Here is a 27,623-nt window from a genome sequence, read left to right as displayed (position 1 = left end):
TTATTTATATATGACACATTATATATATTTATTTATATAAATATATATGACACATAAAAATTATATATATTTATGGTGTAAAATATGATGTTTTGATATATGTATACATTGTGCAATAGCTAAATCAAGCTAATTAACCTATCCATTACCTCATAATTATCATTTTTTGTGGTGAAAACATTTATAATTTGTTCTTTTAGCAATTTTCAAGAATACGATATTTTGTTATTAACTATAGTCAGAATATTATACAATACACCTCTTGAATTTATTCCTGCCGTCTAAATGAAATTTTGTATCCTTGGACCAACATTTCCACAATTCCTCTACTCCAGCCTACCACCCAAACCCCTGGTGACCACCATTCTACTCTCTGCTTTTATGAGTTTATAACTTTTTTAGATTTCACAATAAAAGAGATCATGCAATATTTGTCTTTCTGTGCCTGACTTATTTCACTTAGCGTATTATCCTCCAGCTTCATCCATGCTATTGTAAATGACAGGATTTCCTACTTTTTAAGGCTGAATAGTATAATACTTCATTGTGTATATATACATTTATTTACCATTCATTCATTGATGATCACTTAGGTTGCTTTCATATCTTCACTATTGTGAATAATACTGCAATGAACATGGCAGTGCAAATATCTCTTCAACATACTCATTTCAAACACTTTAGATATATACTCAGAAGTGGAATTGCTGGATCATAAGGTAGTTCTATTTTTAATTTTTGCAGGGCCCCCACACTGTTCTCTACAATGGCTATGTTATAAAAATTTACATTGCCATCAACACTGCACAAGGCAGAAGAATAAAATTGTACCTTTATCTCACCCTTTATACAAAAATCAACTCAAAATGGATTAAAACCTTAAATATAAGATCTGAAACTATAAAACTACTAGAAGAAAACATCGCGAAAAAGCTTATTGATATTAATCTGGAAAAAATTTTTTATATGTGAGTCCAAAACACAGGTAACTAAAGCCTAATTAAAACAATAGGCCACAGCACTTTATAAGGCCAAGGCAGGTGGATCATCTGAGGTCAGGAATTCAAGATCAGTCTGACCAACATGGTGAAATTCCATCTCTATTAAAAAGACGAAAAAAATTAGCCAGGCATGGTGGTGCACACTGGCAATTTCAGCTACTTGGGAGCCTCAGACAGGAGATTTGCTTGAACCCGGGAGGCGGAAGTTGCAGTGAGCCAACATCGCGCCATTGCACTCCAGCCCAGGTGACAGAGTGAGACTTCAACTCAAAAAAAAAAAAAAAAAAAAAAAAAAAAAGGCCAAGAGCATGAATATATATTTTTCAAAAGAAGACATACAAATGAACAACAGGTATATGAAAAAAGTCCTCAGTATCACTAGTTGCTAGGGAAATGCAAATTAAAACCACAGTAAGATATCACTTCACATTAGGATGGCTATGGCCAAAACGGCAAGAGGTAACAAGTATTGGAGGATAGACCAGCATATATTCTATTTCTTCTGTTGCTTTTAAATTATTTTTATACCTTTTTATACAATTCAAAAAATAGTAACTTGACATGGTTTGGCTGTGTCCCCACCCAAATCTCATCTTGAATTGTAGTTCCCATAATCCTCACGTGTCTTAGGAGGGACTGGGTGGGAGGTAACTGAATCATAGGGGCAGTTAATCCCATATTGTTCTTATAATAGTGAATGAGTTCTCATGACATCTGATGGTTTTATAAGGGGCTTTTCACCCTTTGCTTGGCACTTCTCCTTGCTGCCGCCATGAGTGGAAGGATGTGTTTGCTTCCACTTCTGCCATGATTGTAAGTTTCCTGAGGCCTCCCCAGCCATGTTGACTTATGAGTCAACTAAACTTCTTTCCTCTATAAACTACCCAGTCTTGGGTATGTCTTTATAAGCAATGTGAGATTGGTATCACAGAGAGAAAGGCACTGCTCTAAAGATATTCAAAAGTGTGGAAGCGACTTTGGAACTGAGTAACAGGCAGAGGTTGAAACCTTTTGCAGGGCTCAGAAGAAGATAGAAAAATGTGGGAAAGTTTGGAACCTCCTAGAGACTTGGAGGGCTCAAAAGACAGGAAGACATGAGAAAATTTGGAACTCCCTAGAGACTTGTTGAATGGCTTTAACCAAAATGCTAATAGTGATATGGACAAAGCAGTTCAGGCTGAAGTGGTCTCAGATGGAGAGGAGGAACTTGTTGGGAACTGGAGTAAAGGTCACTCTTGCTATGCAAAGAGACTGGTGGCATTTTGCCCCTGCCCTAGAGATCTGTGGAACTTTGAGCTTGAGAGAGATAATTTAGGGTATCTATGGAAGAAATTTCTAAGAGGCAAAGCATAGAAGAGAAAGAAGAGCATAAAAGTTTGGAGAATTTGCAGCCTCAGGATGCAATAGAAAAGAAAACCACATTTTGTGGGGAGAAATCCAAGCTTGCTGCAGAAATTTTCATAAGTAATGAGAAGTCAAATGTTAATCACCAAGACAATGGGGAAAATGTCTCAACGGCATGTCAGAGACCTTCACAGCAGCCTGTCCCATCACAGGCCTGGAGGCCTAGGAGGGAAAAACGGTTTCATGGGCTAGTCCCAGGGCACCCCTGCTCTGTTCAGCCTTGGGACATGATGCCTTGTATCCCAGCTGCTTCAGCTCCAGCTGTGGCTAAAATATGCCAACATACAGCTCAGGGCATTGCTTCAGAGGATGCAAGCCCAAAGCCTTAGTGCCTTACATGTGGTGTTGCACCTGTGGGTGCACAGAAGTCAAGAATTGAGATTTTGGAACCTCTACCTAGATTTCAGAGGATGTATGGAAATGCCTGAATGTCCAGGCAGAAGTCTGCTGCAGGTGTGGAACCCTAATGGAGAACCTCTGCTAGGGCATGGAGAACCCTGGTGAAAGGGACATGTGGGGTTGGAGCCCACATATACAGTCCCCACTAGAGCACTGCTTGGTGGAGCTGTGAGAAAAGGGCCATTATCCTCCAGACCCCAGAATGGTAGATCCATTGACACCCTGCACTATGCACCTAGAAAAGCCCCAGATACTCAATATCAGCCCGTGAAAGCAGCCAGTAGGGCAGCTGTACCTACAGGGGTGGAGCTGCCCAAGGCTGTGGGAGCCCATCTCTTGCATCAGTGTGACCTGGATGTGAGACAGAATGAAAGGAGATCATTTTGGAACTTTAAGGTTTAATGATTGCCCTACTGGATTTTGGACTTGCATGAAGCCTGCAGCCTCTTTGTTTTGGCCAATTTCTCCCCTTTGGAAGGGCTGTATTTACTCAATGCCCGTAACCATTGCATGTAGAAAGTAACGAACTTGCTTTTGATTTTACAGGCTCATAGGTGGAAGGGACTTACTTTGTCTCAGATGAGACTTAGAACTTGGACCTTTGGGTTAATGCTTGAATGAGCTAAGACTTTGGGGGACTGTCGGTAAGGCATGCTTATGTTTTGAAATGTGAGAAAATGAGATTTGGGAGGGACCAGGGGGTGGAATGATATGCTTTGACTGTGTTCCCACCCAAATCTTATCCTGAATTGTAGTTCCCATAATCCCCATGTGTCATGGGAGGGAACTGGTGAGAGATAATTGAATCATGGGGGTGGTTACTTCCATGCTTTTCTTGGGACAGTGAGTTCTCACAAGGTCTGATGGTTTTATATGGGGCTTTTCCCCCTTTGCTCAGAACTTCTTCTTACTACTTCCATGTGAAGAAGGGCATGTTTGCTTCCCCTTCCACCATGATTGTAAGTTTCCTGAGGCCTCCCCAGTCATGCTGAACTGTGAGTCAATTAAACTTCTTTCATTTATAAATTACCCAGTCTCAGGTATCTTTATTAGTAGCATGAGAACAGACTAATACATGACTCTGAAGATTGCAATTTGCACCCTTAACTTAGAATTGTCTACTTCTAATTGTTATTAATGTGCTATTCTTGCCATATGTTATAAACATTATAGATAATATTATTTTTATTCTAAACAGTTTTCAGTTGAAAAATAATAAAACCATAAAATACAGGCTTTTTAAAATTTACCAAGAGAGAGTTATCATTTCTTGTGTTCTTCATTCTTTCCCATCAATACAACTATTATTGTCTTCAGCTAACAGAACCTACTTTAGCATTCCTTGTGTGCAATTCTGCAAAGAATTCCCTCAAATTGGAAAATGTTTCTATTTTACTCTCAGTTTTGTTGCATACATTCATTAAATATAGAACTCTGATTGATAGCTTTTGTTTTCTTTTCAAAACTTTAAAGATATGGTTTTATTGTTTACTGGCTGTTATTATCTTTGGACAATAATTGTCCTCTAGGTAATGTGCATTTTTTTCCCTGGCTGCTCTCAATATTTTTTCTTCATCTTTTAAAAATTTTACTGTTAGTTCCACATAAATCTCATCCTATCTTTCCATAGGATACCTCAGTCCGAAATTCAATCTTTGTTCTATCTCCTCAATTAGATCTCCACTCTCTGTTTAATATCTCTTCTTTTGCTCCAAGTCAGAGAACTTAAAACCACGTGAGATAAGCCTCCTTTTTCTCCATTTAACAGCATAAATTTGTGCAATGTCTGTTGCCCAGCAACTGTAGGTAGTCACTATATTCTGTCCAGTTTTGTAGTTTTGTACAGTGAAACGATAGCTTGGAAAGCAGTTATTTTTTCAAGGATTGAAGAAATCTTCTACAGGCATCTTAATGACTAATATTCTACGAAGTTCCAATGTAGTACTTTCACTAAACTTTTTTGTATTAATTAACATATATGTTAGTTAAGCGTCTTTATCTATTATATGTGAAACTATGAAATTAGCTCTTAAAAACTTCACTACTATTTCCTTGGGATTGATTCCCAGAAAAATTAATAAATATGACATATTTCTGATTCTTGAAAATACCCAAAAAACTACTCTCCTGAAATCTAATCAGTTTTGAGAAAAAAGAATTCTCTCTATATATACACATATAAAGCGCACACACAAATGCACACACATACATGCACACATACACACATATATATCTTTAGATAAATATATATCCAAACTATTTCCACAACAGTTCTATCAATGTTATGGTAAACATTATGACAATGTGTTAATGACATAAATAGTCAAATAATGAGTTGATAAATGGCAATGTGTGTGTGTGTGTGTGTGTGTGTGTGTGTGTGTGTGTGTGTGTGTGTGTGTATTCTTCTGGGTTCTCTGTCCTCTGGTAGTCACCTTCTGCCTGTGGTTACTTTGGATTGGTATCCTCCAGCTGACCCCCAAATCCTTAAGCACCCTTAGGAAAAAGGTGCCAGCCCTCTGCATTGTCATTTCACCATTACTGATTTTACCACCAGAATTTTCAGACTTTAATCATGACAAAGGTGAGAATAATTTTACTCTGACTTTCAGGGGCTTTTTCGCTTTAGCACTTTAGTTTCATTCAAAACCTCAGAGTGTACTGAATTATAAACCAGCTGTGTGTTCTCTGATTTTGTTACTTCTGTGCTGAGTGGGCACCAAAACGTTGCTGATCTCTTTCTCCCAGGAGTGATGCTTTGCTTAGGTGAGTATGTAATCCTCATGCTTCAGCCCATATACGGAAATGCCCCAGGGAAACAAACAGCTGCTGATCCTCAGCAACTTCTGAAATGTTTTCACCTGTCTGAACTTTTAGTGCCTCTAGTACTACTCGATTCCTCAGTTTTCTGTTATCTTTAACAATATGATTTTTGTAATTTATTCAGCTTTTGTAGTTTAATCAGCAGTTTTATTGGCCTCACATTACTCGCTACAGTCTACTTTGAAGCAGTTTAGTTTTGCCTGTTTTTAATTTTCTTTAAGTAGAATTACAAAGTATGTATTTTTTTCTTTCTGGTTAATTTTGCTTCATATTGTTCTTTATATATATATATACATCTATTTTTTGCATGTTCATACTAATTACTGAATTAGTCCATTGTACGATTACATGAACATTTATTTATGTATTCTACTGTTAGTGTTTGAGAAATTTTCACATTTCGGCTATAATGAATAGTGCTGCTTTGACCATTCTCATAAATGTATTTCATGAATATGTAAACACATGTTTGTTAAATGTATATAGTAGTAAAATTTCTGGATTATGGGGCACGCACATATGTTTATCTTTAGTAGCTACTGTCAAAAAAGATTCCAAAATGGTAGTTTCCATTTACATTTCTACCATTAGCATATGAGACTTTCCATTTATATGTATTTAATTGGCTGTATTTTCTCTCAGGCCTCTTTCCATTTCTTTATGAGAGTATTGTTTCCTATTGTTTTAGATAAATCATTTATGTAATAAAGGTATTAATTCTGCCATACGTGCAGCAAATGTATTCCTATATATTTCGTTCTTTGTGTTTTAACTCCAGCTATAGGAAACACAATGTGGAATGACTTTGGATTACTCATACTTTCAATTATTCACGTCTCTGCTTCAGTTCATTAGAGTAACTAATTGTCTTCACTTCATCACAACAGTGAATGCTTTATCAAAAGGTATACTTTAAGACTGGGATTTATAAAGCAATTCAGGACTAATGTAGATTCACTCACACTCTTTGAGGAGATAGAATTATAAACTGGCAAATAGCTAAAAAAGCGGGGGGAAGAAAAAAAAGATATCTGTATAAATGCTGTTTCAAGCTATATAATCAGAGTAGGATGAATCTATCATTAACAGGATGATGAGGCTTTTGTTTGTTTTAGGGGATTGGTTAGAGTTGTGTTTTTCTGCATCACATGCTCTCATAAAAAGCCACATCTGAATGTTTGCAGCCACCCTGTTTCTCTAGCATGCCCACATAAAACAGGCTTATTTACCTGATACTTTATTAGCCACGTCATATCCCATTACTCTAGTTGTGACTAACGTGAGGTGAGAAATGATGCTGAGCCCCTCTCTCCTAGCCTCACAAAAACTGTTAGCACAACAAAGCCAAGCCAACCAGCAATGCAACATGATAAATGATAGTTATCTTGACATTCATTAAAACCAATTTTTAGTCTAATATGTTCCCATAACCAAATAATTTTCCCAAAAACGTATAATACAGAATCAAAGCTACATCTGTTAATAATGAACACCTCAAATTTATACAGAAGCAATTAGCATCTCCAATACTTCCAAGTAGGTCCATAAATCCACAAGATGTTTCACGGTGATTTATCTTTTCCTCACCTAAAATTTACTTTAAGCAAATGCTTTATCGGTGAAACACAGGATAAAAGCATCGAAGTTATAAATAATTAAATTAATAAACAGCATCACACTTAAACATAAGTAAAACTATGTCTAAATTATTGGTTTGATTTTAATCTGACTTTTTCAAAATTATCCTGAAACAATAATATTTCCCAGTAATAGTCCTAATTTTCTCCTACCAGTATACTGTCACTAGCTTCAGTCATTGCATAGAAAGCCTGTAGCACACTTGGCATACTGCCACCTGCAAAATGCCGTGGCTTGGCTTAACCTCTATTAATGAGTCCACCCTCTACACATCTGAAACAAGTAGAAAACATGAAAACAATCATTTCAAAAAAAGCTGAAGTAGATGACTACCTGGAATTGTGTGGTCTGTGCCTCATTTGGCCCAGAAAATGAGAAAGGTATTGGCCCATAAAATGAGAAAGGTATTTGTGAACGAAAAGAAAAAACTGTAGTCAAAGCATATGTTATGCATATATAATTTAGTTATTTTTATGAGCCTCTAAAGGAACTTGAAATTATAGCACAACCACCTTATTTCTATTTTGTAATGTATTTTGTTTGTGTGTGTGTGTGTGTGTATATATATATATATACACACACATATACTTTTTTGGGGAGAGTTCATCAGGGGAATAATTTAGTGTCAAGAATGAGAACCCAAACAACACATGACCACAACTCAGATCTACCAACCCCTACCCATAATTCCTCTAATGGATAAAAGTCATTTACCACGAAGCACTGTGATGGAAATAAACTGAGATAATTAGAGCTACCTTAAAGGTTGAAGATGACTGTGATTTTGTGAGACAGTCAACTGTCATTATAAAGAATCTGCCTAATAAAAAGTATTATTTAAAAAGGAGTTAATTTAGGCCAGGTGTGTTGGCTCACACCTGTAATCCCAGCATTTTGGGAGACAGAAGTGGGAGGATTGCTGGAGTCCAGGAGCTCGAGACCAGTCTAAACAACATGGCAAAACCCCATCTCTACAAACACACAAAAATATTTGCTGGGTGTGGTGACGTCTGTCTGTGGTAGCACCTACTCGAGAGGTTGAGATTGGAAGATTGCTTGAGCCCAGGATGGGGAGGTTGCAGTGAGCTGAGATTGCACCACTGCTCCAACCTGGGTGATACAGGGAGACCCTGTCTCAAAAGAAAAAATAAATAAATAAAATGTGTCTTATACTGGAAATTAAAAATAAATAATTGACTAAAAAATTTAAAAGGAATTAATTTGAAATATTATGATTTAGCTTAGAAGATGCTCTTTACAATGTATTCTTTGAATACTGGAGGATACAATTTTGAGTTAGTATTGTCAAATATAGATGCAATCTGTGTGACTCTGTAAATATTTACTTTCAGAGTTAAACAGTGGAATGCGATTTTCCACAATGTAGAAAGCATTCTGAAAAGTTATTTGGAAAGACTTCTCCCTGTAGCGACTGGTTGTCAGGACCTTTGTAGTTGGGTAAAGCAGAAAACACTCCTTCATTCCTGTGATCTGCCAAGATAAAGAAAAAATACTCCATAAAAAACATTTATTCTATCTAGGGAGCTGAAACTGAGTATTAATGCCACTGGGGAACTGCTCTTGTTGTTCACTTGACTTATCAAGAAGCAAATAATCCAGCACTGAGAGAAAAAAAGATGTAATTAAGGCCTCAACCATGCAAAATAATAATAACCAAATATCTGTAAACAAGGAGTTATTGTTAGTATATCCCATTTGATTAGAAGGGATTTTAACAAGAAACTCACAAAGGCACAAAATAATTCAAAACACAATTTAGAATAGGTTAAAATTGTGTTTATGTAAATGTATATATAAATTATAGTATGCCTTATTGGACAGACTCATTGAGGCAATTAAGATTTTATTGTGTTACTCAAGTTATGAGATAATTTTGCTTTTTCTTGTGATTATATTTACAAACTATTTTTTTTTTTGTCTAAGACATACTGAGCAGAAACAAGAATTGCTTTTTCAAGAAACTGAATATGTGACTGTTGAGACATAACATGAAACCAGTGTTGTCCTGAAGATGTTGTCATTCATCAATCCAGAGGAGTCATAATTGTTGAAAGATACCAATTACCAATTCAACAATCCTCCAAGTATCCTTCCCTTTAACCAGCAGAAAAGATCAGACCTCCCAGACTGTTAAGAAATTGTTTAAAACCTGTTACATCTACAAAGAGTGATCTATAAACTCCCTACCTTTACTTCTTTGTTCGTAACCCACCCTTGCAATCTGACTAAAACCCTATCACTATCATTCCATAATACAACCATCACTGAAAACACTAATGAGAGCCTGAGGCCAAATCCCCTGCCTGGTCCCAGCCTTAGAAATGTAAGAGAAATAGAGAGGATTCTAAAAATATACGAAAATAAATCCAGGAGCTCCCTTTACATCCACAACAAGCTCTAAACATTTGGCCAATTCTGAGTCAAACTAATGGCTACGACTATCACAAGCTAGGGAGGCTAATCAGCTTTTCTCTCTAGAGGGAAGAGCTTGACAAAATTCTGAGGAACTTCACTTGAGCCCAATAAACTGCTTTTGAGGATAAACCTGGCACTTAAAACCTATATATTCCTGAGAAGGCTGACTGCTGGGTCTCCTGAACATCTGTCAGATAGAGTAGCTCCAGTAGCTGGGTGCGACTCCTTGCCCCTAAGTCCAAGACATTACAAGAGACTTGAAAACTGAGAGGCTTTATCAAGAGCAATAGTAATTGTAGATTCTAGCCTGTAAATCCTTTCTCTACTCCTTTGAGATGTAAGTCTCTCTTAGCTTCTTGCCAGTTTTATAACTCAGGAATGCCTTTCTCGAGACCCTGGGAGCCATCCCTGCGAAATGTAAGCATCAGGAAAAGTAGTGTGTTCTTTATAAAAGCTGAATAACATTCCATTGCATGTATATACAACATTTCTTTATCGTTTCACCCATGGAGGATGTTTAGGTTGCTTCCACATCTTGGCTTTTGTGAATAATGCTGCAATGAACATGAGACTGCTAATATCTCTTCAAGATCATTAGAAAAGAAGGAAATTCTGTCATATGCAACAACATAGATAGATCTTGAGGACATTTTAGTAACTTAGATAAGCCAGGCACAGAAGGACAAATACTGCATGATTCCACCGATATGATCTACTCAAAGTAGACAAACTTACAGAAGTAGCACGTAGAATGGTAGTTGCCTGGGACTAGAGTAAGAAAGAGATAGGGAGTTGTTCAATAAATACAAAGTTTCAGTTAAACAAGATAATAAAGTTCTAGAGATCTGCCATACAACATTCTGCTAATGGTTAACAATACTGTATTGTAAAATTAAACATTTATTAAAAGGTTAGATCTCATGTTATACATGTTTACCACAATAAAAAATAGTAACAGTAAAAAGACAGTGCTCTAATCTCCAAGTCTCTGTAGAAGGGTACGTGCCTAACTTCCATAAGCGTCAATTAGTAAACACAGATTGCCTAATCACGTTTACCAACATCTACTAATGTTCACTAAGTCATCAGGTGATTGACAGTTGTTGGCTCCTATATAATAGGCCTATAAACATAGAAACCAGTGCCTTTGACCCTTTGTGGAATATCCTAATAACAAGAACTGAGCCAACAAAGAAAACTCACAACTCATTTTAACTGATTAGCAGCCAGAGGTAACAAGAAAATTAAAAAGAGCAATCTGCCCAGAGAGGTAGTATTTCTGGAAAAGACAAATGGAAATTGGAATAAAATCCCCCTTGATTTCCAAACGAAAGACTTTATTAAATGAAGTGAAGAAGTGAATTATCACTGCCAGAAACAAAAACAGTTTCTTAGAAGACCAAAATCAAGAGTTATAAAATCCAGAACAAAAAGTAATTGAGATGAAAACATGAAGGAAAAAATAAAATATTTGGAAAATAAATACAATGGATCCAATATCCAAATAAGAGGAATTTTAAAAAGAGGAAAAAATAACTAATGAAGGCAAAGTGACAATTAAATAATAGAAGAGAATTTTCCTGAGGTGAAGAAAAAATCTAAATAAACAATTGAAGTGGTTCCCTAAGTTCCAGACTTCACTGATAAAAAACATATATATTCCTAGGCCTGTGCAATTAAAATTCCATAAGTTGGAAAACAAAGAAAATACTGTATGAGCTTAAAAACACAAAGAAAAAGTTACCTAAGAAAAAAGAAAACCGGACCATGAAATGGAGCAGGAATCCCTTTAAGAAGCCTTTGTGTCCCCCACCAAGTCCCCCTCCACCTCCACCCACGAGCACGGAAGTCAAGGAAAATCTCTACTTCCTTCAAGGGAAGTTCCAGACACCTAGCTAGCTCTGAGAAGTAAATAAGTGATTTGATAAGCAAGAAGGTAAAATAACAGTTTAAAACAGTAGCCAAGGACATCAGATTTGTCAGATGTTTGCTTCCTTATAAAAACTAAAGACAACATCTTAATATATGTCCCTGAGCTGTTTTTCAGAAACTCAAGACCCACACTAAATGGATCCTCTGGTGCCTAAACCTCAGATAAGGGGAAACTGAGGATTGAACTCTGACCACTGTTTCTTGTTCTAAACTTCTTTCTGAGGCGCCTGGAGGAGGTCACACCCGGGACCCAGAGCTAACGTTCTTTTCTGCTGAACCCAAAATTTTAAACAACATTTCTCTTCCTTAGCCTTGAAAGCCAGAAAATCATTGAATCTACTTATGAATTGCAATCTCCTGCTTCAAGATATCCCACCCTTTTGGGCCAAAACCAAGGTGTAAACTCCATGTATTATTGATTAATAATTTTGTCTGTAACTTCTGTTTTCCTGAATTTACCTCTGCCTTTGTTTGTTTGTTTGTTTGTTTATTTATTTATTTATTTATTTATTGAGATAGAGTTTTGCTCTTGTCACCCAGGCTGGAGTGCAATGGCATAATTTCGACTCACTGCAACCTCCACCTCCTGAGTTCAAGAGATTCTCCCGTCTCAACCTCCCAAGTAGCTGGGATTACAGGTGGGCACCCAGCTAATTTTTGTATTTTTAGTAGAGATGGGGTTTCACCATATTGGTCAGGCTGGTCTCAAACTCCTGACTTCAGGTGATCCACCTGACTCGGTCTCTCAAAGCGCTGGGATTAAAGGTATGAGCCCATGACTGGCTATCCATGCCTTTAAAAACCCTTACTTTCAAGCCATCAAGAGGGTCAGAACTTAAGCGTTAGTTCTCCAATTCTCCTTGCTCCATGCCCTGAAAATAAACACCTTCCTTTCTCCTACTGCAAAACTCAGCATGGATATCTGACTTTACTCTGCCGGGCAAGTGGATCCCTAGTTTTGTTCAATAATAACAGAGATTTGTCATATGAAGACTTGGAAGCTATAAGACATTGGAATACAATTTATAGTAAATTGAAAGACAAGCCTGGCAACAGTAGAATGGTTTTACCAGCCAAGATATCCATTACCCATTAGCGTGAAATAACAATATTTATGTACATGTGATAATATATAGAGGGTCACTTGTACTGTATATAAAGAAAATACTTGTAAGAATACTCTAACCAAACAACCAAATGAGAAATCTCAAAATGAAGGAAGATGAATCAACCAAATACTTGTGAGCGGGCTGAAATAGTCGGGTCAAATGTACCAGATCATGAATGCTGAGACAGTAAAAAGTAAGAGTTAATGAAAGAGTACAGTAGTGCAGTTTGAAGCAAGATAAATATTATTTAAAAAGCCTTTTTTTCTTTAGCAATAATAAACTTTACAATGAGAAAAATATAATAATTATAGTACTTATAAACATTACAAAATACTGAGAAATTAATAAAAATGGCATGAGACATATGCTATATGGAACAAAACCATATAATTTTATTGTAAGTTATTAAACAATATCTAAACCAAATAGGAAGGTCTTTAGTGGGGAACACATAGTATGAAAATAATATCTTTTTCCCAAATTAGCACATATATCTAATGGAATTCCAATTAGAGTCCCAACAGGACTTAAAGCAGATTGGAATAATACAATCTGGGATTTACAAGAAGAACAGGTGCCTAATCACAGCCAATAAAATCATGTAATAAATGACCAGTAAGGAGGTAATTAAAACTTATAATAAAGCCACTGTATTATTACTAAATCAATATGTGCTGGTATAGAAATAAACCGATCAATGGAATGAGAAAATACCCAGAAATAGATCTTGCTATATAAGATCAGTAGAGAAAGAACAATTATCAAATAAATATGCTGGCACAACTAGGTATCTAAAAATTATTTATTCCCATCCTTTACCATACACAAAAAAACAAATTCCATATTCATTATAAACTTAATTATAAACAAAACAAAAAAATTAGGAGACAGTATCTATGATAAACAGAAAGGAAAATCTAGACAACATTGGAATCCCATAACTTATATATCTATTTGATTGCATGCTACTTTCTGAGGCAAACAAGCCAATAGACATATGATAGATTTACTTTCTGAGGCAAACAATAGACAAATGATAGATTTAGAAAAATATATTTGCCAAGCAAATGGCAGACCAAGGGTTAATTATCCACAATATGCAAAATACTATTAAAATTAATATGAAGTCAACTCAATAGAAATAGAGGCAAAGGACCTTGAAAGAACAGTTCACAGAGGAAAAAAAAAAGATGCTTAAATTTACCAAGAGGGAAATTCAAATAAAAACAGTGAAATATCACTTTAAACCTATCAGACTTCGAAAAATTAAAAAAGTTCTAACACCAAATAATGGCAGGTATGTAGGAAAAAAGAAACTCTAATACATTTCCAGGAGTGTGAAGTGTGAAGATGACTTGTTTTTTGGAAAGTCATCTAGTAACATCTGTTAGAATTATAAATACATATACTTTTCTATATGCCCCATAGAATAAAAGTCCTAGTGCATTAATAGTTATGTAGGAGAAGATTATTGTTCTTCTGTTCATTTTGACCAAAAATAAACACAAAGACAAAACATTGTTAAGCAAATGCTCATATATAGAAGAACGGCTGAAAGAAAGATAATATGCCACACAACAGGAGATTATTCAGCCATTAAAGAGAATGAGTGAGAGCTTTACCAGTTGATCTAGAAGTATTTCATACTATATTGTTGAATCCAAAAAGAAAGATACCGAAAAATGTGTAAAATATCACCTATATGTGCAATGTAAATGATTACAAATCACATAAACATATTTATATTATTAATAGTATATGAAATGAAGAGAAACATGGAAGAATAAACATTAGGACAACACAAGCAAGTATTATCTTTCTTGCGTGATGTGATGTGGTTGGTATGGAGATTTGTGTTGAAGATGGAGGACAGGGAGAAATCAGGCAAAAAAGAAATAGGAAAAAGACTGTATTAAAAAATTGATACTCAGAAGTCTGAGGTGGGAGTTTTATTTGAGACCAGCCTGGACAACATAGTGAGACCCAATGTCTACAAAAATATATATATTTTTTAATTAGCTGGGTATAATGGTATGCCTGTAGTCCCAGCTACTCAGGGGGCTGAGGCAAGAGGATCCCTTGAGCCCAGGAATTCGATGTTGCAGTGAGCCATGATTGTGTCACTAAACTCCAGCCTGGGTGACAGAGTGAGACTCTATTTTAAAAAAAGGAAGAAAGAAAACTGTGCAAATATGCAAAATTACATATGTGAATATAATTACATATGTGAATATAATTTTTATCATTAAAAATGGTGATGACTGTTGTTTTGGAAGCTTTTTCCTCAGTGACCAGGAAAATTTCTCTGGCTATGTTTAGGAGATAAAAGAAAGGGAGAGGGCCCATGGGCTTCGGTGCTGGATAGCTGGAGTTCAGATCCCAGCTCTGTCACCAACTGGAGGTAAGACTCCCAATGCATTTTTCACTTTTTCAAGCTCAAAATGTCCTCATTCATGAAGTAAGGTTGTGAAAGTAAAATGCAACAATGTAATTAAACTGTTTAGCACACTGCCTGCTGCATAGTAAGAGCTCAATAAATAATTTATTAATACTATCATTCTTATTGTAGTTGTAGCAAATTGGCCAGATTTGGGTCCTGGTTAGAGGAGATGGAAAGGTGGAGAGCAAGATGATTTTGAGGTTCAGGTGTAAGTGATGGGAAACCATGCTACTATGTTTAAATCCTCCTTCTTAGGTTTTGTTTCAGTATCCAAGAAAGTTAAAATCCTTAGCATGGCATTCAAGATCTTCAAAATCTGTCTTTCATCTAATTTCAACAATTCTCCTATAGCCAGATATTGTATTTATTTTCCAAATAATTCCTGCAATACCTACTCAAAGAGTTGCTATTAGTGAAGAGGTTGAGACATTTCTTTTTTTCACCCACTACATGCCAGGGTCTGTGTTATGTGCATTAACACTAAAATGTATGTTCTATTTCCCCATTTTGAAGACAAAGAAATTAATATTATCATAGTTTAATGAGTGTCGAAGTTTGTTTGAATTTTAGGTATGGCTAGCTCCAAACCTTAGACTTTTTCTAATAAAGCTGGCTGCCATCAATGTATACGAGTGTCCTACAAACAATAAATATTCTACAAATTTAAATATAGCAGGATATTTAATAGGAAATTTCCATTGCCATAAGAGTCTTGGCAGAGGTCCTAAAATTGAGGACAGCTTTGATAAATGTTCATGCATTCTATAGAGAGGTGCCAGGCACTCCTACCCAGACCTGCTGAGATAAATCTAAACATGTCCTTGCCTCCTTTCTTCCTCACCTATCACCAGCTATATAATGAATATAAAGTTGATTAGGTAATGGAGTTTTCTAGAAAATGTATTAGCCTAGAAGAAAGAAGGACTGGGCTTTTCATGTCCTCACTTTCAGACGATACTCGAGAAGCAGCCTGTTATAGAAAAGCCAAGCAACTGATAATCTGAAGCACATGGCACCGTGCTGGCTTACAAAAGCACCAGACAAGGAGACATTGTCTCATTACTTGTTTCCTAGTTCCATCCTAGAGTATGAGGGAAAAGGAACACAAGAGCAAAGTGGAGGAAGAGTGAAAAAAGACAAGGCCCCTCCTTTCCTACTGTGGGTCTGGGGAATTCTTGTGTCAGAAATGAGTTAGAAAGATGGGGAGATGCCTTAAATGGGATTAGAGGTGAAAGTTATGGTATATGATTATATTATACTTTTAATATTTGAAAATGACAGTCCTAATATTCAATGGCTGCTCTATTATTATTTCTGGAAAACCTCTGTGATCTTTCAGATATATTCTCCAGGGGCAGAGAAGGGAGATCCAACAAAGCCTGTTGGAGGACAGTGATTGGAGAAAGGATGAGCCTATTTCATAATTATCCCTTATCATCTGCCGTGGCTGACATTGTTCACATACATTGCTCTCTTTTGAAATTCTTCCTAGCATTCTAGTCTTACCTTCCATGATCCTGCTTCTGTAATGTCTTTGATAATGTCTCCAGATGAATTTGTATTTCCTTCCATGCTCCCACAGCCCTTAAAGCCCATTGATCATACAGTATTATAGCCACAAGGATAGTCAGACTCCTCTGAAACAGTGAGATCCTTCAGGATGGGCATGGTGTCTTATTTGTGTTTCATTTCCAGAGTTAGCACGGTATTTTGCTCAAGCTAAATACTCAATACTAGCTCATTAAATTGCCATGGAATAGATTGATTGTTGAAATCAGTCAGATACTCCAGAGCTTTGTTGTATCTGCTGTGCCCCAGTGCCTCTGGTAGATAAATTCAGAAAACATCTCCTGGGCAGAGGACTGCTATTTCTGCTTTCTTGTGATTTAACAGGTAAGCGGCAAGATAACTCTGATATAGATAAATATTCAGGAAATGTGAGACCTAGTTATCATCTGTGCATGAAGCAAACAACTAGATAACGTTCCTACTATATGTCAGGCCTTGGGAATGAAAGATAACAAAAGACATAGCATCTACCCTACTCCTTTAAGCAATCTGCAATTGTTTAAAATGAAACTCAGTTTGGGAAATGCATGATCATCTTTTGCTGAGAGTATCAGCAGTTTGATCTTGGAGTTGGCAGAACTCTGGATGTGAGTTGCTGGCTCTACAAGATAAAGATACAGAAACTGAGGTAGGAATAGTCTGAGGGTAATAAAGCAGGCCTTGGCTTCAACACCAGACCCCTCCATAGGCTTTCTTTGCTGAGAGTACGTGATGATTCCGTAAGCCCCAACCTACCTACTGACTTAATGACATATCCAGATTCATTCTAATTATGTAAGTATCATCATAACCCAAAATGGCCTTACCATTCCCTTCAGCTAGACTAAACTTCAGACAGGTTTTTGCCGATTGTAGTCCCCAACTTCCCTTTTCTTAAAGCATAAAACCTTAGAAAACTTAAGGTTGTAAATTCTTTTGCTACCACTTTGAGATAAAGATCTTCTTTCAGTCTCTTGCCAGTTTTATAACCAAGGAATGTCCTCAAGGATCTAGGGGCCATCTTTTTGGCATGGAAGCATCAAGAAACGAGGGTAGGAGCCTAACTTCCATGAGCTCCAATTAGTAATAAACACAGATGGCCTAACCACATTGACCAACCTTGCCCCTACAATCCTCTAGCACACTTCCACTAGTTAGTCGAGTGTTTAAAAACTCTTCTGCCTCTTGTTTCAGCAGAGTTGTATTTAATCAGTCTCCCCATCTCCCCTATTGCAATAGCCTTTTTTTTTTTTTTTTTTTTTTTTTAAGAAGTCTTGCTCTGTCACCAAGGCTGGAGTGTTGTGGCGCAATCGGCTCCCTGCAACCTCTGCCTCCCGGATTCAAGTGATTCTCCTGCCTCAGCCTCCTGAGGTAGCTGGGACTACAGGTGTGTGCTACCATGCCTGGCTAATTTTTGTATTTTTTAGTACAGATGGGGTTTTACCATGTTGGCCAGGCTGGTCTCAAACCCCTGACCTTGAGTGATCTGCCCCCACCCTTGGCCTCCCAAAGTGCTGGATTTACAGGCATGAGCCACCACACCTGGCTTGCAATAGTCTTGTAAAAAGTTTTTGCTGCCTGTTTAACTCACCCAGTGCAATTTTCTTTGACAACATTTTATAGTGTTTCAACCACGGCACAGTGGTGTGATAGTTGTGATTAGGCAAAATTATCCAATAGCCTTTCTTGATAATATAAACCAGTGGTTCTCACCCAAGGCCAATTTTGCCCCTTACAGGACATCTGGCAAACTCTGAAGACATTCTTGGTTTTCCCAAGAAAAGAAGGAAGTTAGGCATCTAGTGGGTAAAGGCTAGGGATGCTGTTAAACATTTTAAAATGCACAGGGCAGCCTCTTACTATAAAGAAAAATTTAGCCCAAATGTCAAAGCCATGGTTGGGAAACTCAGCTATAAATAATTAGACTCCTAAGAGCACTCTTCCTAGGCTTCATCCTGGTCAAGGATATGAGGTTGTACCAAAAAGCCCACACCAAAATACAGTTCCCAAAACACAACAAAAGCCAGCAACTGATAAATAACTTTTGAAGAGAATACCATTGAGAAACATGAGCAGAACCAATACAATTTACAGAGTATCGAATAATGTCAACACCAAACAAGTCCATATCTTCCATGATTCGGAATGTGTTCCACTTGCTGACAGTGTGCAGGTTCTATCACTTCCTGACTGTGGCAACATGGTTTATTTTTAATTTTTATTTTTTTAAATTTAAGTTCTTGGATAAATGTGCCAAACGTGCAGTTTTGTTACATAGGTATACACGTGCTATGGTGTTTTGCTGCACCCATCAACCTGTCATCTACATAGGTATTTCTCCTAATGCTATCCCTCCCCTTGGTCCCCACCACCCTGACAGGCCCTGGTGTGTGATGTTCCCCTTCCTTTGTCCATGGGTTCTCATTGTTCAACTCCCACTTGTGAGTGAGAACATGTGGTGTTTGGTTTTCTGTTCCTGTGTTAGTTTGCTGAGAATGAGGGTTTCCACCTTCATCCACGTCCCTGCAAAGCACATTAACTCACCCTTTTTTTATGGGTGTGTAGTATTCCATGGTGTATATGTGCCACAATTTGGGAAAACTGGCTAGCCATATGCAGAAAACTGAAACTGAGCCCCTTCCTTACACCTTATAAAAAATTAACTCAAGATGGATTAAAGACTTAAATGTGATGGATTAAAGACTTAAATGTAAGACCTAAAACCATGGACCAGTTATGTAACTCTCAGGCTCAGTTTTCTCATGGGTATAAAGGAGGAATCATGGCTCCTGCCTCTTAGCATGTTTGTAAAGATTCAATAACATGATGCATGCTCACTGCTTAACCCAGTATCTGACTTACAGTAAGCACTCAATATATGATAATGCAAAGCAACATTAAGAGGAGAAAATAGGAAATCTAAGAATTTACTACTTAATAAATAATGAGGAAACAAATGGTATCTAATTAAATCTAGGCCTATCATTTAATATTTTGAGAGCAAACTAACTCTTCCAACACCATTATTTTTATGATAATTTAATATCCAGATAATCCAGTTTGTGGGCTTACTGAGTCACTTTGGATTCATAATCAACATGAAGGTATTTCCTAGTAAGAATCTCATTAGATATTAGTTCGTCTATATAGAATAATTAACTGCCACTTTGCCATTATGTGCTTTACAAGTTCATATCAGCTCATTTATTTACACAATAATAACTGATTAATCCAACATAGAATGCCACTAGCTATCATATATCACTGACAAAGGAATAGCTCTTCAGTTAGCTCATACTCTCCTTAGAGGAATTATTAAATTTGCAGATGCTCTTTCAGTAGCTGGCAAGAAAACTTTAGCAAGTTACCTGATTTTATTTTCATTTACTAAAGAAGCAGTTATTATAGCAATAATAAAGAACAAACATAAATTTAAGTCACTTGTGGTACATTGATCTCATTTTATTTGGCAAATATACAATAAAAGAATTAAACGCCTCTTTTGCACATGGCTTGAAAACCCGTATCAGGATAAGCTAGCTCAAAATATTTGTAGGTAGGTCAGTTGCAAATTAATTTGGTGTATTATGTAATATAGAGTTCTAGTGCATTGCCATCAACTACATATTGAGAAATAGACCTTAAATACCATGCCTTATGTTTCCATTTGTCCCACATTTAGAGCTTCTATTACTTGTACTTGTCTTACTCCTTATTTTCAGTGTGTTCAAGATTACCTGAGTTTCCTCAAGAACTAGAGTTGAAACTTTAAAATGCATTAGTATATGAGAAGTAAAATTATGAAATCCCATTAGTTTTCACTCAATAATTTTAAAACAATAGGCAAAGAATGTTTTTAAATCATCAAACTAAAATAAACCTAAAGATCAAATACAATGGATTTCCTACTTCCAAATTTTCTAAACTGATTTTTTCTTCAGATAGACTTGTCAGTTCCAAATTGAATGTGACTTAAGTTTCTCAAATCCTGGGAAATGAAGGATATTTCACCTCACTTTTTATTCCTCTATAAAGCAGAGTTGTATTAAAATTTTCAACTTTCTTTTTCTCTTTATGAGCTCCACAGGGTACATTTTGATTTGTTCAATACACTATTCCTATTTTAACTTTCTCATACATTCATTTTTTTCAATTTTATTCTAAAATTTCAAGTCAAAGAATAAAATCTCTAAAGCGTTGTCCTCCCTAATGTACTTTTGAAAGGAGGACATTAGGTGTAACTTCAGTGAGGTACAGATCAGGACATAATGCTAAGAAGAACTTAAAAAAAATTATTATAAAGAGCAGCATAGCTACAGAATTACCCTTTACAATAATCCTAATGGGAAGTCAAATAATCTGCTTGTCATTCTATCTAAAAGAGAAATGTGTTATCATCTAGAAATCCTCTGTCGACATTGTTTGGAAGGACACTTCCTGTAAATCAGAACCCATTACAGTTCGTGAGCTAACAAAAGTCAGTATTTTTTTTGGAAAACAATACTATAGTGTAAGTAGATAGTGTGTTAAGAGTTTAAATCAGTGGTTCTTACCTTTGGTTGGGCATTAAAATCACCTATGGAGCTTTGAAACACTCCAATCCCCAGACTGCCCCCCAGATCAATTTAATCAGAATACTTAGGCTGGGACTCAGGCATTAGTATTGTTTATTGCTCTCCTAGGTGATTCCAATATGTAACCAATTTTGAGAACCAATGCTTTAAAAAATCAAAGGCTTCATAACAATTACCACTATAGGATAGAATTAAAAGAATATTTGAAAATATTTTCATAATTGATGGCCAGAATAAAACAATTACCTCTACACCCTTAAAATAACATTTAAGATGAGCTTTAAAGTTACTTCTAAAATTGATTTTTAAATTTTTAAACTTTTCTTACAATACTCCAGCAAAACTTTGAGATTTGTTTGATACATTTATATATATAACTTGGGGCAATTTGATCTGCCATAGCCATTTATAAGACACTAAAATATGAAGGTAAACTTTGCTAACCCAATTCAACTGACTCTAGGTAAAACAGAAGAAATCAGTCATTGCTCAATCTTAGTTCCTCAAAAGCAACCTAGTAGTATAAAATTTGGTATAAGAATATCGTAATACAGCAGGAAAATAACTTTTGGCTTCATATCTTGAAATAGAATCCCATGATCAGTTTATTACTCATTAAAAAATAGCTAAGCACATTTTAGGTACACAGCACCATGCTAGACCCTGAGGATACAGTTTTAACTGAAAAATTCACAGTTCCTACCCTCATCAACTTACAATCCAGCTCGCTGATTTTGTAAGGTCAAAGATTATGATCCCATCTATACACTCACTATAAACCCGACATCACTAAAACATTAGTAATACATCAAGTTCCAAGTTAATCACCATTTGTCTAAATAATATAACATTTTCAGATTGTGTTGGCTGATTTTTCTATACCTTTTTCTATATCCCATCTTCTAAAAGACCAAGAAAAGACTAATAATGTAAACATTACTACTTGAGCTTGGGCAAGTTTATGACAAAAAAAAAATGTAGCAGATGATTCTTACATCCCCACCTCCCCATAATTTTCTGTTCCTTTCTTTGCTGTCTTTTACTATGTCCTACTTTAGTCGTCATCATCATCATCATCATCATCATCATCATACCATTATTGTAACTGTCACAACTACCTAGGCAGAGTCTCTAATATGCAACTCAAAAAGGTATCTGAAAGCAAAAACTACGGCATTGGAAAATTGTTGATCTATTTCAAACATTTTTTTAGTTCCTGATTATTTTACATTTTCCTTGTAAAAGTAATTTGTGCTTATTAGACTGTAGTAAAAGCACAAGAGAAAATTACCCAAAACCCACCACCACAGCAACCATATCTTTTGATATTACTCTAAGTTTTTCTCTATCAAACATATACACAAAATCATGCTGAATTTAACATTTGACATATAGCTTTTTAATTTTTTGACATCATATACTAAGAATTTTACAATGTCATTAAGAACTCTTCAAAAACTTCATTTAAAATGGTATGTGGCTGAAATTCATAATATGATGGGGCACTTCAAGAAATTTAGAATCTTAATTGAATGAGCAAATATGTATGCACTGCTTTCAATGTACTGGGCACTATTCTAGATTCTGCAGACACTGAAAGAAACAAAGACAAGTGTCTTAGCCCATTCACGCTGCTTTACCAGAATACTGTCAACTGGGTGGCTTAGAAAAAACAAATTTATTTCTCATAGTTCTGGGGGTGTTAGGGGGAAAGCTGGAAAGTGCGTAATCAAAGTGCCAGGACATTTGATGTCTGGTGAGGGCTTGTTTCCCCATTTATAGATGGGAAAACTGTGGCTGTGTCCTCACGTGGTAGAAGGGGCAAGGCTGCTCTCTGGGGTCTCTCTCTCCCTTTTTTTTTTTTTTTTTTTTTTTTTTTTTTTGAGATGAACTCTCCCTCTTGGCTGGAGTGCGATGGTGTGATCTCAGCTCACTGCAACCTCCATCTCCTGGGTTCAAGCGATTCTCCTGCCTCAGCCTCCTGAGTAGCTGGGATTATAGGCACCTGCCACCATTCCTGGCTAATTTTTGTATTTTTGGTAGAGACAGGGTTTCACCATGTTGGCCAGGCTAGTCGAGACCTCCTGACCTCAGGTGATCCACTTGCCTCAGCCTCCCAAGTACCGGGATTACAGGTGTGAGCCACTGTGCCCTGCCTGGGGGTCTCTTTTATAAAAGGGCACTAATCCCATCCAGGAGGGCTTTGCAAAACTTCATGATCAAACCACCTTCCAAAGGCCCCCAACGCCTAATACCATCACATTGGGAATAAGAATTTAAACATATAAATTCTAGGGGAGCACAAGCACTTAGGTCACAGCAACAAGATGCCTGCTTTGTGGATTTTATATTCTATTTTGTAGAAACAGACAATTTAAAAAAATCAACCAGGTAATTTCAGATAGTGATTCCTGTTTTGGACAAAGAAAAATAGTCATGAGATTCCAACATCTTGAGAGGGGCTGGCTAGAGAGGAGAAAGGGGGAAGTGCTTGTGAAATGTCGATCTACAAGTAGGCAATGTTTGATATGAGAATGGAGTAGTAAATAGAAATCAGCCATATGAAACTCTCAAGCATATGCAAATGTGGGAAAAGTGGAATAATGCTACCTTCCTGAAAATTCCTAATTGCCTAGAACAGACATCTTTATGAAGGTACAGGAAAATAATAAGCAAACCTTCAAATGCCTCTTCCCCATCAGCCCTCATGTGGTCTTCCTCAAGGTCCATCTCGATTTTAGTTTATTCTTTCTTTGAAAGTCACTTATAAGCCAACACCTTTATTACATCATTCACCAATCACAATGAGAACTGCTATGACCAAATTCCTCCCTAAACTTCTAACCAAAGGTGTAGAAACATAATCTGAATAAAATCTGTGTTGTCTTTTGTTTTCTGCCATAAATTTTGACTATAAATTTACTATGATCCTTGACATTTCAAATTTACATTGCTGTTATTATTTTTTGAGATAATTTGCAGAGCTGAAGTTTGTCAAGTTTGTATAATGCATTTAGTGCTGTAGTTAAGAGCATGGGCTATGAATGGATGCCAATGGTAAGATATTACTGAAGCTACTTAGGTCAGCTTCAATTTTCTTATCACAATAATGATATTATTAGTTTTATAAAAGATGATATAGAGAACTCAGCTTAGAGCCTGACATAAAACAAGCTTCCAATAAATAGTGAGAGAAAGAGAAACAGTATACATTGCCCCCGCCACTCCCTCCACACATCCCGATTTCATTTTTGTTTTTTGTTTTTTGTTTTTTGTTTTTGAGACAAAGTCTCACTCTGTCACCCAGGCTGGAGTGCAGTGGCACGATCTCGGCTCACCTCAACCTTTGCCTCCCAGGTTCAAGTGATTCTCCTGCCTCAGCCTCCTGGTTTCTATATTGAAAGTACAGATTCATAGCTACAATTCAGCAGGCCTGGTATTAATGGATGTATTTCCTTTTACCACATCTTGATATTTATAGTGAAATGTATGTAGAGGTAAATTACTCACTGTCTTTACTAACAAATCTTATTGTTTCATTATCACAGTGTGTCACAAAGTTCTTAAAACATAGGCACACATACCATGTACCAGTGGAATAGATACAATAAGTTGACATCTTCCTGAATTACAATTTCATAGAGCAATGGCTGGAGATGAATCCGTAATATATTGATCTATTTCAGCAATTAGCATTTAAATAATTTCTTGGGGGCACTCCTGGGCTGGTAGGAGGCAATGACCAAAGATTAAAAGTCAGCAACCCTAAATATCATTCCTCTAATTATAACTCTGGTGCCATCTTGATGTGTGACACCAGAGTTTTCCCAGTATAAAATTACAATTCTATCCACATAACCTGATTGACAGTTATTGGCATGAACAAGTGATTTATAAGCACAAACAGTAACATAAAAAAGCATGTGATACTTCACCTAGCAGAAATCAGTCAGAAATTATTTTTAGTGATTGATATTTTCATTATCCTGAATTATAATTAAGATACAGCAGTTCTTTAAAATTATATACATGCTATATCTTTCCCTCCCCACCAGTGGTAGCCAATCACTAAGGTGACTTCCTCTAATGATTGTCACCTTCTGTTATACACACACTCACATAATTCTACCCTACATGGATCAGAGCTAACCTGCATGTCCAATACGATATGCAGAAATGACCGTGTATGACTTCCAAGGTTAGTTTACAAAAGTCATCGTTGCTTCTACCTTACTGTCTCATATCATTCACTCTAGGAGAGCCCGTTGTAATGTAAAAAAGACACTCAAGTAGCTCAGTGGAATGGCCCACGTGATGAGAAACTGAGAGTCAGCACCAACTGCCCATCACATAATTAAGCAAGGTTGGTAGCAGACCTTCTTGCTCCAGTCAAGCCTTCAGATGACTGGAACTCCAGCTGACATCTCCACTGTAACCCTATGAGAGCTGCCAAGCTAGAATCACTCAGCCAAGCCACTGCTGAATTCTGGATCTACAGAGTCCGTGTGAGATAATAAATGTTCATTGTTACAAGCTACAAAGTTTTGAGGCCACTTGGTACAAAGCAATAAATAATTAAGATATTCTTCATTCTAATTTTTCACTCTATACAAGGTTTATGTTGTATGTGTATATATCCTTTCTGCCACCCCCTAACATACACACTACCATCTTGCAAGCAAGTCCTCCATATAGGAGCACAGGAAAATATCTAGAAGCAATAGGTGGGTGTGGACACTTTGATAATCACACACTTTTAAGGAATTAAAACTCTAAGGTATTTGTGTCCATAGCTACACCTGCATACATAATGAGGCCCATCTGTAAAATTTTCTCATACAAGAAATTATTCACAAAATTAAATATCACATGTTTAATCTTCATTAACGTACATATGCTAATTAATTTGTAGCACAATACATCATTCCATTTTCTTACAGTAGCATAAGCAGACTACTGCTGATATAATTTTATTACCCAGGTGGTTATAAGCATTGAGTTAATGTCTTGTCATTGACTTCTGTTAACTGGCAGAATTGAGTTGTTTCATACTATTTCAGCTGGTAGTGAGACAAATGAGTTACACAGTTAAGAGGGACATCTGCCTGAAATACTGTTAAGCTGTAGCAGGACATTTTAAAGCAAATACGGATTTCTTCAGCAGCAGAAAATTTTTATACAATTATTAACTGTAACTTTACTATGAGTCATGATCACATTATGTAAAAAATGCTAAAGTACTAACATTACCAGAAGCACTCAAAGCAGTTAATCTATTATTAGTTCCATCTTCCCTTTGTCTTACATAAAAAATAATTTATCATTAACATTTCAGATCAATGTTAAAATATAAAATTTGAGAAGATAAACATTTACTGTTTGTATCCCTATATTTCCAAGACTAAAATGACAAAGCAGATGAAAGATCACATCTTTGAAAACTTTTAGATACCTGAATAATCTCTACAATAAAACTGATTAAAAACTGTTTTCAGTATTAGTTTCCAATACAATAATGGTTTGAAAACACAGATTATTTTATGAGTATTGATCTAAATTTCTTCTGTGAAAATCTGGGTTCTAAATTAACCTAAACAATATTAAAGGTATTCAAGTATATTACAATAAGATTTTAACTCTATACAAATTATATTTCTGCAAAGCGCAGATGTATTCTTTTGTATATGCCCATGAAACAGCTTTTACAGTGGCATGAATTATAGCAAAATAAAATTTTAAAAAATGAGATTTAAATGTTTTAACCTTCAACAAATAGCAGCATAATTTTACCAAATACAAAATGGTCGAAAAGGTAATCATTAGGAAATGAGAATCACAAACTGCTCTTCTGAAACATTAAGACGGACAAGGGTTAACCATTAATCATAGGTACTAGACCTTTACACATAACTTTAAAATTTTGATATTTTCATTTAATACCCATATTAATCATTTATAAATTATTGAAGGAGTAGGAATGAGAGGTATTTGCTTCTGACATTAACTTGGCTAAGGGAGCCTTATGTGTGTTGGCAATACGTAAGAAATAAAATGTCAAGTCAATAAATTTTTGCTTAGTCAATTCTATTTATTTATTATTGTATTAAAATTGTACCCTTGCTAGCCAATGAATTTAAAATGTGTATTCAAAAATATTTAAATGAATCAATTTAAATAAAATGGTAAATTGGACTTACACTTAATATAGTTTTAAAAGAGCTGAGTTATTTTACTCTGAGAAATTATTGATGATATAATTGAGATATCTGATGCACTGAATTTTATCTGCTACCCATATATTATTAAAGTATAATTTCTC

General features: G+C 36.0%; 1 protein-coding gene across 1 annotated transcript in view; it reads right to left on the bottom strand.

Moving 5' to 3' along the window:
• Nucleotides 1–24,031, bottom strand: part of INPP4B (inositol polyphosphate-4-phosphatase, type II, 105kDa) — a 501,991-nt gene extending 477,960 nt beyond the window's left edge. The window contains exon 1 of the mRNA XM_011970320.1: nucleotides 23,983–24,031. The gene's annotated coding sequence lies outside the window, so the exon portion shown is untranslated. The remainder of the gene's footprint in view (nucleotides 1–23,982) is intronic.
• Nucleotides 24,032–27,623: the final 3,592 nt, after the last annotated feature.

Source organism: Mandrillus leucophaeus, unplaced genomic scaffold (assembly GCF_000951045.1).
Source record: "Mandrillus leucophaeus isolate KB7577 unplaced genomic scaffold, Mleu.le_1.0 Scaffold943, whole genome shotgun sequence".
Lineage (NCBI taxonomy): Eukaryota > Metazoa > Chordata > Mammalia > Primates > Cercopithecidae > Mandrillus > Mandrillus leucophaeus.
Note: the sequence above shows the minus strand (reverse complement) of the source record. Positions and strands in the feature narration are given on the sequence as shown.